The sequence below is a fragment of the Neoarius graeffei genome, chromosome 24 (assembly GCF_027579695.1).
Source record: "Neoarius graeffei isolate fNeoGra1 chromosome 24, fNeoGra1.pri, whole genome shotgun sequence".
NCBI classification, from domain to species: Eukaryota; Metazoa; Chordata; class Actinopteri; order Siluriformes; family Ariidae; genus Neoarius; species Neoarius graeffei.
Window position 1 is genome coordinate 35,349,028 of NC_083592.1, and position 16,826 is coordinate 35,365,853.

A 16,826-nucleotide genomic window follows, 5' to 3' on the forward strand; every position below is an offset into this window, starting at 1 on the left:
GAACAATTTTCTCACACATTTTTATGACAAATTGGAGATCCTCGGCTCATCTTTGCTCCTCAAAGACTAGGCCTTTCCTGTATACTTAATTTGTATCAAATCACGATTATAATCACCTGTTGACATCCTTAGTGTACTAAAAGAAAGACCAAATGTCTTCATGGGTGCCTTAACTTTTAAACTTTTTAAAGTCTCACCCTAACTTGGCCCCACGCCAACCGATGGTGTTTTTTTTATTATTATTATGTCAGGGCGGCACGGTGGTGTAGTGGTTAGCGCTGTCGGCTCACAGCAAGAAGGTCCGGGTTTGAGCCCCGTGGCCGGCGAGGGTCTTTCTGTGTGGAGTTTGCATGTTCTCCCCGTGTCCGCGTGGGTTTCCTCCGGGTGCTCCGGTTTCCCCCACAGTCCAAAGACATGCAGGTTAGGTTAACTGGTGACTCTAAATTGACCGTAGGTGTGAATGTGAGTGTGAATGGTTGTCTGTGTCTATGTGTCAGCCCTGTGATGACCTGGTGACTTGTCCAGGGTGTACCCTGCCTTTCGCCCGTAGTCAGCTGGGATAGGCTCCAGCTTGCCTGCGACCCTGTAGAACAGGATAAAGCAGCTACAGATAATGAGATGAGATTATTATGCCATTCAGTCTACCATATGTCAGGGACACGGAGGTAGACACAAGTGCAGATATTTGTTGGAGACAACACAAACAAAACAAGCCAACTGCAAAACAGGATCATCCATGAACCCAAAAAAAATAGTGAGAGAAAGAGCAGCATGATATAATACATACACAAGCCTAAAAATAACCAAGGTGAGCCACAACTATACACAACAAACACAACAAAGACAGTAAAACACAAAGAAAGTGGAACTGGCATAGGGTTTATAATTAGTAAAACATAAAGCAGGTGCCAGTAATCTGTGAGTGTGACGAGATCATTGATGTGTTTGGCCTGATGGGTAATGTAGTACTTGTCAGCAATTTTGTACAATTTTGTACACTGTAGTGCAGTAATGTCTCAGCCTGAACGTTTCACCAGAATTCATGACTACATCTATTAATTTTCCATCACTACAATACAGTGTTGTAGTCGAGTCACTAAACCTCGAGTCCAAGTCCAGTCTCGAGTTGCCAGTGTTCAAGTCTGAGTCAGGTCCAAGTCATGAAAGAAAATTTCAAGTCGAGTCCGAGTTGAGTCCGAGAACAAGACCCAAACCGCACCATTTGATGATGGCTGTTTCAGCGCCATTAACATTAGTTTGTTCCTGAACATGACACATGAACAGGTGAATGTGCATTCTCTTCATCAGGGAGTGCGAAGTATTCTGTCAGAGATGGTTGGGAGATGGATGTAAGTGCAGAAGGTGTGTTTATTAATACAAGTGAAGACAGGTAAACAATCCAGAACGACAGGCAAAATCATAAAACAGTGAAACAGGCAACAGGTCGAGCGAGACACAAACAGGCCATTATAGACGAGGCATAATCAAAGACAAGAAACAGGAAATCAGGGATCAGGAACCCAAACAAGGAAATAAGGCTTGGTAATGTGTCAGCAATGCAACTCAATACTTCGCAAAATAAGTGTGTTTTCACAGTTTTTATATCGCCGTGCTGATTGCGCCTTACGGCATGCACGAGAATCCGCTTGGCACGCCCACTGTCCAGAGTCTATCTGATGCACACGCCAAGGCACACAGGTGTGACACACTTGCATGAAATTAGTACAAAAATTAATGTAGATATAAATATCTTATGACAAATTATTATGGCATGTTACAAAAAATACAGAAAAAAAAATCAGAGTCCTTGTCTCCAATTTATGAGTCCGAATGCAGTTAATGCACGAGTCCAAGTCCGAGTCATCAGTGCTCAAGTCCAAGTCAAGTCACGAGTCCTCAAAATGAGGGCATGAGTCGGACTCGAGTACTACAAGCCTGCTACAATACAGTGAAAAGTTATAAGCCTTTCATCTCATCTCATCATCTCTAGCTGCTTTATCCTGTTCTACAGGGTCGCAGGCAAGCTGGAGCCTATCCCAGCTGACTACGGGCGAAATAAGCCTTTCATTCAAACCAAAAAACAGTAAACTTGTGGTTCTGTTGTCTGTCCTTTTGTGTAATTTGTACTTTGATTGGATAATGTGGATAACTAAGTGTCTGTCTACTTCTAGATTTTTCGCCAAAGGCATTTAAAAAAAAAGTTTAACCATCTTGTTTGCATCATTAAACCCATGCCTATTTCATGTGTGCCTCCTTAATCACTGCTAATGATGCGTCAATGTAGGGAACTGAAAAAAAAAAAATCAGCCCAAATGGAAATCAAATCTAGGAGATGTTTCATTCTGTCCAGTCCCATGACACCACTGTCACTGTCAGGCTGCATGAATCTACAGTTTGGGCTAGGAGGAAATCAGCCCTATGCTTCACTGTTCTTCACTGACTTGTCCAGGGTGTACCCTGCCTTTCGCCCGTAGTCAGCTGGGATAGGCTCCAGCTTGCCTGTGACCCTGTAGAACAGTGCCGCCCGTGGTGAATTCTGAAAGGAAAAAATATGACAATGATGACCATGTACTTTTGCACATCTTAAGACCTGTTTGCAGGAAGAATGGGACAAAATAACACCTGAAACACTTCATCACTTGGTGTCTTCAGTCCCCAAACATATTTTAAGTGTTGTGAGAAGGAATGGAAACATTATAAAGTGATAAATGCTTTACCGTCCCAATTTTTTTTTGAAATGTATTGCAAGAATCAAAATTTAATTTGTGTATAAAAACAAACAAACAAAAAAAAAACAATAAAAATCACAAGGTAAAATATCAAATAGTGTGCTGTTGTATTGTTTTGAGTGCAATACAAGTCAAAGATAAATTTAATATACAATGAGAGACAAATGTTAGAAATAGATGTTTGAATTAATGCACTCAGGAATGAATAAAAAGCAACAGAATTATGACTATAGCGTGATAATAGAAACACAATCAGTATGTTTTCCCTTCTTGAAAGCTTTCATTCACGTGTATGAAATCCATCCATTCATCATCTATACCACTTATCCTTCAGGATCACGGGAGAAGCTGGAGTCAATCCCAGCTGACTTTGGGTGAGAGGCAGGGTACACCCTGGGCAGGTCGCCAATCTATCGCAAGGCTAACACAGAAACGATTTTAAATAGTCAGTTAAAGGGCATATTCTGGACCAATTTTTTTTTTAATATGAAAGTATGTCCCTTTACACACTCATACAGAAGGGTCATTTTGCACAAGGCCATCTGTCTACAGCAGAAAAAAAAAAAACGTGTCTGGAAAAATCCAAAGGGAGTCTGGAGCCAGATTCGTGACGTTACCTGCGGAAGCGCCAGCAGGCTGCGCGAGCTTTGCACGGTTTCAGTGCACAGCCTGTGTAGACCAAGCGCTCCCATTTCTCTCTCATTGTCCGGTCTTTTGGGAAACGATGAGTACTAATCCCATCATGATTGGTGTTGCTACAGCTTCCTACGATACATCTGTTAACCATTTTAATAATTATGCGATAACGTTGAAGAAATTTGCAGAAAACCACCAGGTCGTTTTCTCATAAACAAACCAGCGCTGACGTAGGATTCAGAAGGAGGCGTCCCGCACGCGACGTCACGAAAATCAATGTTTGCTGGGAAATCCAAATGCCAAGTTTTTTCAGAGGCGGACCAATTCGCCTCAAATGGCTTGATTTCAACTGAATTTTTCTGGTATTGCGCAAGGTAAAAACATTGCAGAGAATGCAGAATGTTACAGATATTTGACCAAAGTTTAATATAAAATAGGAGAATTACATTGATCTTGCTCCTGGATTTACTCGTGATACGCCCTTTAACCTAATCCACGTGTCTTTGGACTGTGGGAGGAAACCCATGCAGGCATGGTGAGAACATGCAAACTCCACACAGAAAGGCCCCAGTCAGCCCCGAGTTTCAAACCCAGAAGCTTCTTGCTACTGTATGAGGTAACAGGGCTGATCGCTGCACCACCTGTGTGTGACTTCCACTTCTGTGAAATATTTGCACCCTGATTGATTCTCAACCTTTTGTGTTTAATATTTGAAACATGCTCTGTCATTTCTTCAATTCAGTTCACATATCACACATTTAACATTTCACATATCTCTAACGGCCATGCCTTCACCTTCAGCATAATTTGATTGACTCCTTTCAACACATTTATGTCGAATTGATACTCAATTTTGAATTTGGATGAGGATAATGGCTTAATGACGCTTTGCTCTTTTCTCATTCAGTAATTCATGCTTGATTCTTCGATTATCAGGTTAATGATGGTTAATGAAAATGGTTGGCCCTTTGTGCTGGGAATAATTAAAATCTAATCCCTTTTGATTGTGAATTTCGATTGCATCCTTTCAGCTAGTGCTGTTTTATTTGATTTCCATGTTAGTTCTTCTGGAGAAAAGTGCATTGAATTCATTCTTCAAACTCCCCATAAAGGATCCAGTGACATGCAGATCACATTCATGGTGAATTGTTTGACAGTACTGCAAATCAGCTGACAGGTCTTACACACATTTATTTTTTATAAAATAGTCTGTTTAAATATTATAGTTTTTTTTTGTCTCTGAACAGTCCATGCACAAAATCAATAGATTGTCAATAAATTTACATTGACATTATTGATGACATTAGTCAAGGCTGACTGGCTTTTAACTTATTGACATTTAACAGTTATTCCATGAAATCGAGTCGTACATGAGCTGATAGCTGATGAGGCGCGTAGCACTGAGTTGGCTATAAGCCATGTATGACGAGATTGAGTGGAATAACTGTTTTATTCTATCCACATTCACTGGATTTTGAGGAACAGAACATTTTATTTTTTGCAAATTCGATAAATAAAAACTTTGTACAAAACGTCCGGCAAAAAAAAATTTCCGCTAAGAATTTAAACAAACCGGCGAAATGACAGTATCAATTTGTGAAAAATGATATAATAATAATAATTCTTGAAAAAATAAAAAAGATACCTTCTTACCATCAAATACTTTCATTCCTTATTTTATTGCTTTTTTTTTGTATGTTTTGGGGTTTTGTTTTTGGGTCGAGTTTTTATTTCGTGCTCGGTTGGTTCAGCAGCACGCCCCACCATTTTTTTTCTTCTTCTCCTTTAGGTGTTTTTGGCACTTGGCAATCCAACTTAAAGGTGCATTACTGCCTCCAACTGGGCTGGAGTGTGGAACGGGTGATATTGGGAGAAAAAGAAATCCTATAATCTGTTAGCTATTTGTTTCTTTTAAATACTTGATAACAAAGAGATATATCTGACTTGATGTGCGCCACTATTTTGTTTTTCTCTACTCACAGTATATGAGCTGATGGCCTAGTAGTAGAGTCGCCAATCAGAGAGCATGATTGCTCATATCCAGTGAATGTGGATAGAATAATTGGAATTCACCCATTTCATATAAACATAGCTAATCACTGTAAAAACTCAATAAATATCACTAAATATATTGATAATGGTAGAGCTGTGGTTTCTGACAGTGTTATAAAATATTAACAAAATATTTAAGTTATAGACTGTTTTTTTCTTCATTTTTTTACCCAAGAGGAATACTGACAGTCATTATCTTTGTTTCCACCTGTTCATAATATTTTCTCAGGAATGTAGATTAATTCTTTCATCTTCAGTAATCCTGTTATTTCTCTTGTTCAGGATCATGGTGGATCAGATAACACTGGGTGTAAGTTGGGACAGTTCACCCAGTGTGGGTTCACATCTAGGGGCAATTTTTAAAGTAGCCAATCCACCTATGTGCATGTTTTTGGATAGAGAGAGGAAACCACAGTTTCTAGAGGAAACACATGTGAACACGACGAGAACATGTCAAACCCGAGCTCAGGATTAAACCATGAACATGGATACAAGCAAATATAACAAATGTAATAAAATAAAACAACAATAAACAAATATGTTATTTAGGCATAAAACAAAATCTCATCTCATCTCATTATCTCTAGCTGCTTTATCCTGTTCTACAGGGTCGCAGGCAAGCTGGAGTCTATTCCAGCTGACTACGGGCGAAAGGCGGGGTACACCCTGGACAAGTCGCCAGGTCATCACAGGGCTGACACATAGACACAGACAACCATTCACACTCACACCTACGGTCAATTTAGACCCCGTCCACACGTAGCCGGGTATCTGCTAAATCGAAGATATTTTTCTACGTTTTGGCCTGTCATCCACATGGAAACACATCAAAAACGAATACTTAAAAAAACTCCGGGCAAAGTGAAGATTTTTGAAAACTCCGTGTATGCCTTTTCGTGTAGACAGAGATAACCGGAGGTTTGCGTTTTAGAACGTCACAATATGCGCCAAAAAAATGACAACAAATCTGCCCTGACATCAAACGTGCGACCTTTGTTTACTGCAGAAGCCAGATTAAGGCAAGGCAAGGCAAGTTTATTTATATAGCACATTTCATACACAATGGCAGTTCAATGTGCTTTACAGAAGTAAAAACAAAAACAGTAAACAATAGAGAAATAAAATTACATAAAATAATTTTATCTTTATTCTAAAATAATTAATTAAAAGAATTAAAAGAATTAAAAGAAAATAATAAGAATTAAACAATAGTAGAAATAAAATATTAAAATGCCAAAAAGAAAAAGGAGAAAAAGAAAGAGAAAGAGAAAAAAAAACCCAGCAGAATAAAATAGAATAAAGTTAAAATAAATTTAAAACATGCAGAGAAAAAGATTATAAAAAAAATATTAATTATTTAACAGAAAGCATCTGAAAACAGCTTGGTCTTTAACCTAGATTTGAAGCTGCCAACAGCAGGAGCATTTTTAATGTCCTCTGGCAGTTGGTTCCATAGCTGTACTGCATAGTAGCTAAAAGCTGCTTCACCACACTTTGTTTTAACAACAGGTTTTAATAGTAAATTTTTCTGTTGCGATCTGGTAGATCTGATTGGGTTAGGCCGCTGCAACATATCAGAGAGGTAATTGGGCCCTGTACCATTTAGAGATTTGTACACCAGCAGCAATGCTTTAAAGTCAATTCTGTAGCTTACTGGAAGCCAGTGAAGGGACCTTAGAATTGGAGTAATGTGCTCTGTTCTTTTTGTTCGTGTAAGAACCCTCGCCGCTGCATTTTGAACCAGCTGAAGTCGTTTGATGGTCTTTTTTGGCAGGCCTGTGAAAAGGCCATTGCAGTAATCAACCCTACTAGAGATGAAGGCATGTATTAGTTTTTCCAGATCATGTTTTGACATAAGTCCTCTTAGTTTGGAAATGTTTTTTAGGTGATAAAATGCCGTTTTAGTGATTGCTTTCATGTGACTGTCAAAGTTTAGCTTGCTGTCAATGAAAACACCAAGATTTTTAACCATATCTTTAGTTTTAATCCCTTTTGTGTCAAGAATAGTGGTAATCCTGAGTCTTTCATCTTTTTTTCCAAATAGAATTATTTCTGTTTTATCTGTGTTCAGCTGAAGAAAATTTTGTGACATCCAGCTATTGATTTGATCGATACACTGGTAGAGACATTCAAGGGGGGCATAATCATTTGGTGATAGAGCAAAATAAATTTGGGTATCATCTGCATAGCAGTGATACAAAATTGAATTTTTATTGATAATTTGCCCAAGTGGGAGCATATAAAGGTTGAAAAGTAATGGTCCAAGAATCGACCCCTGGGGGACACCACAGGTCAAGGGCATTGACGTTGAGGAACAATTTCCCAGGGTAACAAAGAAGCTTCTATCTTTTAAGTATGATTTTAACCAATTGATAACTTTACCAGTCAATCCAACCCAGTGTTCAAGTCGATATAGCAGTATGTTGTGATCAACAGTATCAAAAGCTGCACTGAGGTCCAGTAATACCAGGACCGATGTTTTGCCTGCATCAGTATTAAGACGTATGTCATTTATAACTTTAATCAGCGCTGTTTCAGTGCTATGATTGGCATGAAATCCTGACTGAAAATTATCAAAACGGCTGTTTGATATCAAGAAGGCAGTTAATTGATTGAAGACAATTTTTTCCAGGATTTTCCCGATAAATGGTAGATTTGATATTGGCCTGTAATTATTTAACACTGAAGGATCCAGATTATTTTTTTTAAGAAGGGGCTTTACAACAGCTTTTTTTAGGGACACAGGAACAACACCAGTCTCCAAGGATGTATTTATAATTTGAAGCACATCTGTAATTATAAGATGAAGAACAGACTTAAAAAAGTTGGTGGGCAGAATGTCCAGTTCAGATGTTGAGGAACTGAGATTTTGTACAGTTTTTTCAAGAGTCTCATAATCAATTAAACAAAATTCTGACATTGTGTTAAAGTTATCTATCTGTGTCATTGGTGATTGCAGTTTTTCAATTTTTTGCAACTGAGATATATTATGAGAAATATTCTGCCGTATTTTATCAATTTTACCTTTGAAGAAGGATGCAAACTCATTGCATTTATTAACTGAGAGAAGTTCAGGTGCTAATTGTGGTGGGGGATTAGTTAGCTTCTCTACTGTTGAAAATAGCACACGGGCATTGTTCATATTCCTGCTGATGATATTGGAGAAGAAAGACTGTCTTGCTTTACGAATTTCATAATTATAATTACAAAGCATCTCTTTATGGATTTGATAATGGATGTGAAGTTTAGATTTGCGCCATTTTCTTTCAGTCTTTCTACATTCTCTCTTTAGCAGTTTAACAGCCGGGTACTGCTTCCATGGTGCTTTCTGCTTATCATTGATTCTTTTGATTTTGAATGGAGCAATATCATCCATAATTTGGGTCATATTTAAATTAAAAAATTCCAGTAAATCATCTACAGAGTCTGACATTTTGGTTGAGTTCTGAGAGAGAGCTTGCTTAAAAAGAGCACATGTGTTGTCGTTTATGACTCTCCTGCCTATAGTCGTTGAGCTATTCTGAATGTGAGGAGACATAGAAACTTCAAAGAAAACACAGAAATGATCAGATAAGGCCAGGTCAACAACAGTATAAGAAACAGTAAGACCCTTTGTGATGACGAGGTCAAGAGTATGACCACGAGAGTGGGTCGGTCCCTGTACATGTTGTACTAGGTTAAAGTTATCAATAATTGCAAATAGTTCTTTGGCATAAATGTTATCAGTATTATCTACATGCAAGTTAAAATCCCCAGATATAATAAGACAATCAAACTCTAAGCAAATGACTGATAACAATTCACCAAACTCTTCAAGAAAGACTTTGGCTGAATGTCTCGGAGGCCTGTAAATAGTTAATAATAATATGTTAGGAGAGCATGTAACAAGTGCACATAAGTGTTCAAAGGACATAAAATCACCAAGTGAGGATTGTCTACATTGAAAAGAGACTTTGAATATATTTGCGATTAAGCATGGACAAAGAGTAATGGATCGGAGTAGTGCCTTGAAAGTGTTAATTATTGTGCAGGTGCTATTTACATGTTTAATTTTAGAAGCCCAACTACTGATAAGATTCCCAATCAACGTTTTCTTGCGTCTTTTGAAGTTTATACTCCAAAATTGTGTTTAGAAGCAATTCTGTCTCCGAGTCTGTCCAGACGAACGAGCTTGGCGTCATGTTTTATGTTTAGGCGGAAGTGACGCCAACAGAGGGCTATTCTGATGTGATTCGGGGGTAGGATTTGGGGAAATAATGCCATCTACAGGTTTAGAATGCTTATGAATGTGATTGAAAACGCAGATGTTCGGTTATGTGTGGAAGGGATTTTTTTCAAAGACGAGGTGGTGTGGATAAAACATTTTTATAAACGGAGGGGGGGGAATGTTCGGTTTTAAAAATACCCGGCTACGTGTGTACATGGCCTTAGAGTCACCAGTTAACCTAACCTGCATGTTTTTGGACTGTGGGGGAAACCGGAGCACCCGGAGGAAACCCATGCAGACATGAGGAGAACATGCAAACTCCGTACAGAAAGGCCCTCGCTGGCCACGGGGCTCGAACCCGGACCTTCTTGCTGTGAGGCGACAGCGCTAACCACTACACCACCATGCCACCCCATTAAACAAAATATGAACAAAAATGTATTCTGGCCAAGAAAAAGCCATTCCAGAAGATGACTGAAGGATTGTGGTAAACAGCAGCACCAGTATTATGCGATCATGTTTATGAATGTTGCCTTTAATTGTCCCGGAGTTTCTTATCTGACCCCATGCTCCTACCCCAATGAAGAAGAAGAAAAAAAGTGTTCCTATGACTTTTTTGATGAGTCTAGCAGGATGTCAGTCCTAATACACATTTCAAAATCAAGGCAATAAGAGATGACATGTAAACATACCTGCACACATCCAGTTCCAATAAAGTGCACTGAAGAAAAAAAAAAAAACCACCCTGAGAGTTGAAACTAAGCTCCGTGTTATTTAACACTAGAAGCTCAGCTCATTTTTATTATTTTACAAATATGAATTCGTTCAGGTGTGTCAGGCCATGAACTACACTTGTCCACATTCTGTATTTTACAGATATTTAAACCAGCCTCTGGAGTTCACACATGAAAAATCATGATGAATGATGTGACTAAAGCCACCATGGCATGAAGCAAGTTTTGGATTCTGAGCTTAACACTCACAAAAAAAAAAAACAATTTAGCCATTTCAGTTTAAAGAACGACCTGTGACAGCTGGCTGTAACTGTAGAAAAGTTGAGGTCTGTAGCATTTCAGAATAAAACATCCCAAACTGCATTTTCCATTTTGGTTTTTATAGTAAATTTAACAGCTTTGACTGTCTAATAACAGGAACGCACAACAAGTCAAGGTTTTATGAATATTTCAAGAGATACAGAGAAGCAGGGGAAGCAAAATGCATACAAATTTATACACAGCTGAGAAATAAACAGGCGTTCCAAACAGCAAACGATCCCAAATGCTAGTGTCAAAGCGTTCTTATCATGGTTCATTATACATCTGTTCATTCATATTCATATGACTGAATACGATTTTTGATGAAATGGCGTATATATTAGTATTTCATACTATTTCTATATTGCAATATTTTAATGTTATTTTGTAATAATATTCATCACTGGAATTATTATCCTGAAACCAGTCAAGAAAAAAAAAATTGCATGAATAAACACACTAAATATGTTTATACTGAAATATTTGTGATTTGTGTTTTTCCCATTAGAATTGTGGGAGTGGGCAAGTTAGTGGGACAGTGCTAGCATAATTACAATGGTGTTTCTTCTTCTTCCGGCTGCTCCCGTTAGTGGTCCTTATAGGTTTTATACCGGATGCCCTTCCTGACGCAACCCTCTCCAATCTGTCTGGGTTTGGGACCAGCACTACTGGCTTGTTCAACCCCAGTGTCTGGGGAATTTTATCTAATCTGCATGTCTTTGAACTGTGGGGGGAAACCCACGCAGACATGGGAAGAACATGCAAACTCCATACAGAAAGGCCACCGTCGGCCATGGGGTTTGAACCCAGAACCTTCTTGCTGGTGGCACCACTGTACCGCCCCATAATTACAGTGGTGTTTCATACGTTGACCCACACCAAAACCTGAACATTATCCTTTATCTTTGAGATTATTGACTATTCAACACTCAAAGATAAAGGATAATGTTCAGGTTTTGGTGTTTGGTGTTGACCGTGGTATTAGCAAGTTGAAGCTTTGGATCCTATCTGTTTGAACAGAATGTGTAGATGAGGAGGTGTGAGAGCTGGACAGATTAAAGTGCTGCTGCATCACTCTCTTCAGTAGATTGGCACTTCTATCAGCAGTTAGTCGGATGGCTATATGGATAATGTAGAAAACTGTTACGCAAAGTGAAAATTGACCAACGGGTCAATGAAAAGTTTAAACTCAAAAGGTCATCTCAGGATTAAATTACAAAATAAATCTTGAACACGACTGAAGATCACAGATTAAATTGTTCAGGGTGTATTTTTCCTATTAGAGTGTTAGACTGTATGATATGTGGCATTTTATCATCATCCAGTTACATGCTGTGGATTGTGCAGCTTATGTCATGTCTCGAAGTAATAAACCTGTCACTGTTTTCTTGGTGATCTTCTCTCAGCATTTCCTCAGGCCTCACAGTGAGACTGCTGCATGGTTGTGCCATTCATCACCACTCAGCCTAAACAAAGGATCAGATTAATTTGTGCCATGGTTTAGTACAATCCTAGCATGGGCACGAATAACAACGCTCCACAAGCACAGATCATACTTGAGAACGGTTACTTCAGCCTGACTGGAGCGTGAGAATGATTTTTCACACTCTTTTCTCCTGTTCATTGTATTTTCTCAACTATTCTCTTCATTCAGTCAGTTTAATCGAGGCTTGTGCTTCACCCTTCACTCTGATTCTGCTCATTTTATGCTTCATCATCTCTTCTTCTCTATCTCTGTCAGTCTGTCTCTTTGTCATTTGTTGGAGGTCATATATTTTTGATGACTCGTCAGTCTTGATGCCTGGTGATCCCAGTCATGCAATGATGAAGCGGGATCCTTTCTTGTCTGACACTGGTTGCCATGAAGTCCTCACCATTACATTCAGATATTAAAACAGCAGTTTATGATGAATATCGGTGGCAGCACGTGTTTATGACCAGATTGATCCACTACTGTCCTTTAGCTGCTACTGAGATCGCAGAGACTTCAGTTCACAAATGTATCCCCTGCCTTGAAGCAAAACTCTGCTCTATAGTTATTGTATTGAATTGCATTGTCCTCACTCTCCTCAGTGTACACATCTAACAGAATCTAGACTAGCTATTCTTGTTAAGACAGCTTGTAAGATCATGGGAAATTAATCTCGGTTGATTTAGGAGTGGTCTGTAAAACCCAAAAAACCCAAACAGAACTATTTTTGCACCAGCTCATGTTCCATACTCTGAGTACCAAGATCTTCCCAAGGGGAGGAGATTTAGAGCACTGATATGGAACTTAAACTGGTTCATATTAAGCTCCTTAAAGCTAGACGGCCTTTCGATTTCATAAAATCTGTGAAATTTAGTTCCCTCTGAAATTTGGTCATTGTGATATATGTTTATTTCTGTAATATCTTTAAAAAAATCAGGCCATTCTGTAGCTGGGAAGTTATTTAATTTGAGGGGATTCCCAAGCAAATAATGTGCATGAAATCGCTCGCTTCTTGCAGTCAAGCAGACAGAGGAAGTCCGAGGTGCTCGCTGACCGCTGATATTTATTAGTTTGGTCTTGCGTTTCCTTTCCTTTGCAACATAACGTCTTTTCTTCTCGCGTTCCGTTACTGTAATCGATCTTTCATGTTTCATTCTCATACTCACATCCTCCATTTTCCTCTCCTGTTTCAAATTTGTATTCCACAATGCCTTGTGCGAATGGGGAAAGCCCACCATGTGATGCATGACGTAATATCTTGAATCGGGTCATGGTGAAGCAGGAAAAAATAGCGGAGAATTTAGGGCCATGTGGCTCTAAATTCATTAATTGTTCTATTTTTAAAAAATACATTTGGAAGTCTGTGATTCAAATTCAGTAGCTATCGGTCCACTAAACAAAAATAATTGGGTGTCAGGAAAATTCTTTTTATGACCTACACTTGAAAAATCTGAAAGGCAGTCTAGCTTTATAGGAAAAACGATTTAGTGATTGAGTTATATGTAATGTAGGCACTCTAAACTAATAAAACACTAATAGTAGATGACAGGGGACAATTTACATTGATGACAAGAAGAAGAAATGCACTTAAATTAATATACAACGAATAAAGTAAATGATACACTATATGGCCAAAAGTATGTGAACGTCTGATCAACACACCCATATGTGGGCCTTTCCTAAACTGTTGCCACATTGTTTGAAACACACAATTGTATCTATAGACTGTCATTGTATGCTGCTGTATTACAATTTCCCCTGGAATTAAGAGGCCCAAACTTGTTCCAGCATGACAGTGCACAAAGCAAGGTCCATGAAGACATAGTTTGTCAAGTTTGGAGTGGAAAAATTGAGTGTCCTGCACAGAGCCCTGACCTCAACCCCACTGAATATCTTTGGGATAAACTGGAACATTGACTGAACCCCAGGCCTCCTCATGCAACATCAGTGCCTGGCCTCACTAATGCTCTGGTGACTGAATGAGCAATTCCCCACAGCCATGCTCCAAAATCGAGCAGAAAGCCTTCCCAGAAGAGTGGAGGTTATTATGAAAGTAAAGGGAGACTAAATCTGGAACGAGATGCTCAATAAGCATATGTGGGTGTGACGGTCAGGTGTCCACAAACTTTTGGCCATATTGTGTACAGTACCAGTCAAAAGGTTGAACATACCTTCTAATTAAATATTTTTTTAAATGAATTAAAAGACACTTCATGTTTTAAAGGAATGATGGATGTTGTTTCTCTTTACTTAGTTGAGCGGTTCTTGACATAATATGGATTACTACAGTTGTGTTATAGGGCTATTTACTGTATTATTTACTATTTGATCTCAAACACATTACATAGGCAAGAAATTGCACTAATTAACTTTTGACGAGGCACATTTGTTAATTGAAAAGCATTCCAGGTGATGACCGCATGAAGCTGGTTAAGATAGAAGAAGAAATCTTTATTTGTCACATGTACACTCAAGCACAGTAAAATTCATCCTCTGCATTTAACCCATCTGAAGCAGTGAACACATGCATGCACACACACAAGTGAGCAATGAGCACACACACACACACACACACACACACACACACACACACACACACACACACCCAGAGCAGTGGGCAGCTATGCTGCAGCACCCAGGGAGCAGTTAGGAGTTAGGTGCTGTTGCTCAAGGTCACTTCAGCCCAACCTTCAGGCCATGGCTACCCCATGTTAACCTAACCGCATGTCTTTGGACTGTGGGGGAAACCGGAGCACCTGGAGGAAACCCACACAGACACGGGGAGAACATGCAAACTCCACACAGAAAGGCCCTCGTTGGCCACTGGGCTCGAACCCAGGACCTTCTTGTTGTGAGGCGACAGTGCTAACCACTACACCACTGATAATGCCAATATATGACTTGCAGCCACGTGATCAAAATGTACTATGTCATGAGCATCCATCATGATGGTGGATATACAAAGCAACTAGGATAACAGCCGCTGAAAGCGTGTCTGTAAACAATGCTGAATTTTTTCAGTATTACCATGATTTGAACGGTCGAGCGAAGATTCGATACAAAGAGAAGCTAGATATGTGTGGTTTTGACCCATATTGTTTAAAAAAGTCAGACTTTTCTGAAGATAAGACGCTTCTACTGACCATCGAGTACCCAGATATCATGTTCTATCTGGTTTGGCTGCCGAAGAATCAAGTCCAACTTTGGATGAAACGTAGCCCATTTTCTGAGTGGGTGCCCAGTCTGGATTGTTTCTACTGTATCATAGAATTTTGCTGGCGCTCCTAGAAGTGAAATGCTAATACACGTGTTAAAATTATAACAACCGAATGAACCATGACAAGAGAACGCTCATTTTATAGCAAAATTCTAGCAACACAAAATCAAATTCTTCCATGATATTATTGAGAAAACTTTTGAATCTCACTTGAGATAAAATGATTACTGCAAACATGAGCTGTTTTGGTTTTAGCCTCTGTTAGATCAACCCTGCCGATGTTGTTCAGCCGTGCTCGTCTCCTCTCCGTACTAAGCCTCAGCATTTCCTCACCTTCTTTCCAAATCACAGATGGAATTCTAAAAAATCAGAACGTGCCACGGTCACGAGTACTGTTGTGACCACAACCATATACAGCACAAAGATATGGCATAGCTAAAAGAGTGCTTAAAGCAGTGGAAAAACAAAGAGAGTTGCGCACGTGTGACTGTTTTGCATGGAATGTTGCTTGACACCACATTTGTATATCCATCAACATGGCCGACATCCGGGTTTATATTTTGCTTTGATGTCACTTGCAAATCAAGGATAGTGTGCAAAGCATAATCAAGATAAATGATGGCTACTTTGAAGAATCTAAAATATGAAACATTTTGGGGTTTTTTAACACTTTTTTTGGTTTACCACATAATTCCATACATGCTCCATGTGTTAATTCATAGTTTTGATGTCTTCAGTTTTGTTCTACAATGTAGAAAATAGTCAAAATACAGAAAAACCTATGAATGAGTAGGGGTGTACAAACTTTTGACTGGTACTATAGGTGCCAAAGAGGAAGTATATTGGAATAGGTATATACACTACCGTTCAAAAGTTTGGGGTCACTTTGAAATGTCCTTATTTTTGAAAGAAAAGCACTGTTCTTTTCAATGAAGATCACTTTAAACTAATCAGAAATACACTCTATACATTGCTAATGTGGTAAATGACTCTTCTAGCTGCAAATGTCTGGTTTTTGGTGCAATATCTCCATAGGTGTATAGAGGCCCATTTCCAGCAACTCTCACTCCAGTGTTCTAATGGTACAATGTGTTTGCTCATTGCCTCAGAAGGCTAATGGATGATTAGAAAACCCTTGTACAATCATGTTAGCACAGCTGAAAACAGTTTAGCTCTTTAGAGAAGCTATAAAACTGACCTTCCTTTGAGCAGATTGAGTTTCTGGAGCATCACATTTGTGGGGTCGATTAAATGCTCAAAATGGCCAGAAAAATGTCTTGACTATATTTTCTATTCATTTTACAACTTACGGTGGTAAATAAAAGTGTGACTTTTCATGGAAAACACAAAATTGTCTGGGTGACCCCAAACTTTTGAACGGTAGCGTAAATATAAAGCAATATAAAAAAATGATTGATATAGATTATTTTACAAATGATGCAAAATATGCTAGCGACACATTGTTAAAATGGCTCTTGTG

The 16,826-nt window shown here is 38.9% G+C and overlaps 1 protein-coding gene across 2 annotated transcripts in view; it reads left to right on the plus strand.

Moving 5' to 3' along the window:
* The window catches only part of edil3a (EGF-like repeats and discoidin I-like domains 3a), a 499,492-nt gene that overhangs the window by 267,935 nt on the left and 214,731 nt on the right, over positions 1-16,826 (plus strand). The gene's annotated exons all lie outside the window — the stretch shown is intronic.